A 5000-nucleotide genomic window follows, 5' to 3' on the forward strand; every position below is an offset into this window, starting at 1 on the left:
TAATCTTCTTTGAAGGCAGAAAATAGTAAGGTAAAAATAAAGTCCTCTCTATGCTCTGAAGTAACATATAAAAAAAACTAGCAATAAAAAAATACCAAGTCTTCGTCTTGGAAAATAACAAAATCTAAAAGAAAAATCTTCTTTGTGGAAAATAGTAAAATAAAAAAACCAAGTCTTCACCTTGGAAAATAACAAAATCTAATCTAAAACATCTTAAATAAAGCTTGCCTGTAGTCTTCTTTGTAGGCAGAAAATAGTACGTTACAGGACTCTCAAACTGATGTATTCCAAAAATAAAGAATTAAAATAACAAAGTCTAATCTATATAAGCGCTCTTGAATAAAGCAGTGTAAAAAAAAAAATAGCAAAAAAAAACCAAGTCTTCGTCTTGGAAAATAACAAAATCTAAAAGAAAAGAAAAGTCTTCTTTGTGGAAAATAGTAAAATAAAAAAAACCAAGACTTCACCTTGGAAAATAACAAAATCTAATCTAAAACATCTTAAATAAAGCTTATTTGTAATCTTCTTTGTAGGCAGAAAATAGTAAGTTACAGGACTCTCGAACTGATGTAGTCCAAAAATAAAGAATTAAAATAACAAAGTCTAATCTATATAAGTGCTCTTGAATAGGCTTCGTGTAAAAAAATAGCAATAAAAAAATACCAAGTCTTCGTCTTGGAAAATAACAAAATCTAAAAGAAAAGTCTTCTTTGTGGAAAATAGTAAAATAAAAAACCAAGACTTCACCTTGGAAAATAACAAAATCTAATCTAAAACATCTTAAATAAAGCTGGTTTGTAGTCTTCTCTCGAACTGATGTAGTGCAAAAATAAAGAATTAAAATAACAAAGTCTAATCTATATAAGTGCTCTTGAATAAAGCTTCCTGTAAAAAATAGCAAAAAAATACCAAGTCTTCGTCTTGGAAAATAACAAAATCTAAAAGAAAAGAAAAGTCTTCTTTGTGGAAAATAGTAAAATAAAAAAAACCAAGACTTCACCTTGGAAAATAACAAAATCTAATCTAAAACATCTTAAATAAAGCTTATTTCTAATCTTCTTTGTAGGCAGAAAATAGTAAGTTACAGGACTCTCGAACTGATGTAGTCCAAAAATAAAGAATTAAAATAACAAAGTCTAATCTATATAAGTGCTCTTGAATAAGCTTCGTGTAAAAAATAGCAATATAATAAAAATACCAAGTCTTCGTCTTGGAAAATAACAAAATCTAAAAGAAAGGTCTTCTTTAAGGAAAATAGTAAAATAAGAATACCAAGACTTCACCTTGGAAAATAACAAAACCATCTTGAAAAAAGCTTATTTTTAATCTTCTTTGTAGGCAGAAAATAGTAAGGCGAAAATAAAGTCCCCTCTAAGCTCTAAAGTAACAAATACGACGTGTTTAAAAAAAAAACTAACAATAAAAAAAAGAACCAAGACTTCGTCTTGGAAAATAACAATCTAAATTGTGGAAAATAGTAAAATGAAATAAAAACCGACTTCACCTTCGAAAATAACAAAATCAATCTAAACAAATGACATCTTAAAAAAAACTATTATTTGTTTCGGAGGTTGTCTATGACTGTTCATAGACCGCATAATTTCCACAGAACATTCTCAGAATATCAAGAGAGAAAAGCAGCGTTCTGCGGGAAATCATCTTGGCCAGTGATGTCGTTCTGGGTTTGGTCAGGCCCAGGGAGGTAAGTACCTCGTTATTCTCAAGGGGCCACTTTCCTCTTGCCCCAACCGGGAATCCAAAGAATGTGACCTTGCTAGCCTTCGTCAGCACTTTGACTTGATCACCAAGAGGGGTATAGTACGAAACTTTGTGCGAGGCAGCATCTGACAAGGTATTCTTTGAAAGCTCAAAACGGACGGTGACATCGATCACAACCGCCTCCTCATCTTTTGCAAACACGAGGTCAGGCTTTCTCATCTCTCCCGTCTCGGATATGAACCGTGGCTCTTTGTATACAGACCAGCCCAATCTAGCCGCTTCGTCTGCCAGAATGTTACTGATCTTGTTATGTCGCGCAATTCTTGCTTTCTGTACTGCAGGACATTGACCGAGAATGTGCGAAAGGGACTCGAGTCTGGCAGAGCATTTCCTGCAGGAACGTAAGGCCCCATCTCTGCCTCTGTTCAAGCTTTCTCTTGTTGGGTAAATATTTGCCCTTAGTTGTAGTGCTGCGATAAAGAAGCATTGTTTAAAGCCGCACCATGGCCTCAACCAAGCATTACTGATTCTATCATGCGCAAAGTTTACAATGCCCCTTCCTTGAACCGGCTTTTCGCACCATCTCTGAAATTCATGCTCCCTCCAATCGCAGGGTCTCGGATATACAGGTTCTTTTGACACCGAGTCCCTGAGAACGAATGTTGGGATTGCATCACTGTCACCCCCTGCTCGTACCCACAAATTACGGTATTCTTCCTCCATACCCTGCGAGGACACAATATTACGGGTGATAGCATCGGACGAGTTTGCTATACGTTGCAGCCTTCTAACTTGAACCGAAGGGATTGTTTTTTCCAGTTTCAAGATGGCAAGGCCTCCGTCTCGGGCTCTGGCATATAACAGTCCATCACAAGTTGAAGCGGGAAGGTGGAGCCATCCTTTTACCGCCTTTCTAATCTCTTGGTCCAACCCACGGAGAGTTGATTGCTTGCAGTCCGAGTGGTCTGCAGGATATAACAATCTGGGTAGGGCATAGGCATTGAGTAGTTCAACCTTCTGAGTTGGCTTCAGAGGCGCCTCATCGATTTTCGAGATCCATGTCTTTAGCTGACAATGTAGATCAGGCTGTATAGTGCCAGTCCAAGGGCCAATTTTCAGACCAAGGTATTTCGTTGATTCATCAGGTTGGATCATATGGACATCTTTATTTTTGATAGTCCATGGGTCGCAGTTGTTCACCGTATATGAATCTTTGGTTGGGCTTATCATGAAGCCCTGGCACTTTCTGGCCTGAACCTCCAATCCCGATAGCCCACAAAATGATTCCAAGATCGCTAGATTGGCGGCCATACCAACCCAAGATTCGCTCACCAACACCAAATCATCAGCAAACGCAAGAGCTGTCACGTGGTCGGTATCAATGGAGTACCCAACTCCGTGTGACTCTAGGGTGCATATCAAAGGGTCCATGGCAAGATTGAAGAGCAGGGGTGACATGGGGTCACCCTGTTTGACACCAACACGTATGCTAATTTCTCGAGTCGACTCGCCATTGCTTTTGAACGAGGTCGTACACCGATCGTAGGCGTTCTGGATGATGCCCACCACGTGTTCATCTACTTTCTTGTGCCTTAACACCCATAAAATATGAGCATGCGAAACCGAGTCAAAAGCTTTCCCTATGTCGATAAACATGACAGCCAACGGCCTGTGCAATTTCTTAGCATGTCTCATAAGGTCCTGTAGCACCTTAAGATTTTCAGAGCAGCCAGATGCCGCTATAAAACCACGCTGCCTTGGGTTTAAGGGACAAGCACGAGCAAGACGTGCAGTCATTATTCTGGAAAATAATCTCAGAATCATTGAACCGATCGTTATTGGTCTCCAGTTCCCCAATTCTTTCAGCTTTTCATCGTCCATAACCTTAGGAATAAGAATCGTCCTATTCTTTTTCAACACTTTGGGAATAATTCCTGTAATCATCCATGCATTAAATAGGGCTGTCAGTGTCCGACCCTCGGGGTCGGCAGCACAGATTGCAGCCCTTGTTAGGCCATCTGGCCCAGCTGCTGACGTTGGTTTAATGGCCCGTATGGCAGTCTGAACTTCCTCCACCGAAATTAGGGGCTCAAAGTATTCGTTATTTGCAACACCTGATGACTTAAATTGGCCCAGGCCATTAAATGGCAACACCTTCTCCCATTTTTCGCAGTAAAAACGATATACATCTGCGTTCGGGATTCGGCATTCATGACGTTCAGTGCCATCCAGGACTAAGGACGCAAGAAGAGAGCGGTTCTTAAAGAAGAGCTTCTGGTGCTTCATGAAGCTTCCTCGTTTTTCCGCTCTCTTCTTCATCCAAGATCGTGTGGGTAATATCCTGGGTTTAATAATGTCGTTCTCGGGTTTTGAACGTTTGCCTTTGTTTTTCACCAATCTCATCGGACAAAGCATCAATGCTGTGGCAGTTTCTACGAGGGCATCATGTTGGCCCTCGCCGTTAAGCCAAGCCTTTATTGCCTCCATTGCAGGCTTTTCCAGGGTCCCAGAATTCTCATTCGTAAGCCGCTCAGCTGCTTGAGCGAGTATGGATGAAGTCCCCGTTGTTACATTTGGTGGGGGAGACAATGTCTCAAGAGGCCTAGAAGAAAAATGTAAGCTGTCTGACATGGGGGCCCCTGTCTTTTTACTTAGGTCCCGTCTCTTGTCAGAGACTTGCTTGTTGGTCTTAGTCCCAAGCGCTTCAGCAATGATCTTATTGATATTCTTTTTCCCCTGAAACTGCAACTCTAGAAGGGCCAGCTGTTCTACTTCCTTCAAAGACCAGCAGCTACGGTGTACCCCTCTCTGCGAGGTACCCTTTATACCATCTTTAATCCTTTCCTCATTACGGGTGACTGGGTGAGCATGCCTCTTGTGCTGCGAAAGGCCACTTAGAGTTGCAAAGCGTGCCTGGCAACATTCACAGACCATTGGTAAGCTTTCCTCAGTTAACTTTATTCCCCCACATTTGGGGGCATGACAGGCAATCGATCGGTGGTTTGAGTTGGTTTTGTCACATTTAGCGCACTTAAACACCAGAGGAATGTCTCTGTGTTTGATGTTAAAATGTGCAACAAGTTCGGATGCTTTGCCCATGTGTTGTTTACAGATAACGCATATATACTCCAAACTAGGCAGTACAACCGTGATAGTTCCCTTGGTGTCAATGGGAAACTTTCCCAACACGGGTTCCTCAGCCGATATGTCGAGGAAGGACTCCTCCACATCCTCATCATCCTCTGTAAAGTCATCTGAAGAGTCATCCGACTCAACTAGAC

At 41.0% G+C, this 5000-nt stretch overlaps 1 pseudogene; it reads right to left on the bottom strand.

Annotated features, from left to right (window-relative positions):
* LOC142916162 (28S ribosomal RNA) overlaps nucleotides 1-5000 on the bottom strand; it is a 10598-nt pseudogene that overhangs the window by 2289 nt on the left and 3309 nt on the right.

This window comes from Petromyzon marinus, unplaced genomic scaffold (assembly GCF_048934315.1).
Source record: "Petromyzon marinus isolate PM22_M1 ecotype Great Lakes invasive population unplaced genomic scaffold, UKy_Petmar_22M1.pri1.0 PM_G_Scaffold_38, whole genome shotgun sequence".
Taxonomy (NCBI): domain Eukaryota; kingdom Metazoa; phylum Chordata; class Hyperoartia; order Petromyzontiformes; family Petromyzontidae; genus Petromyzon; species Petromyzon marinus.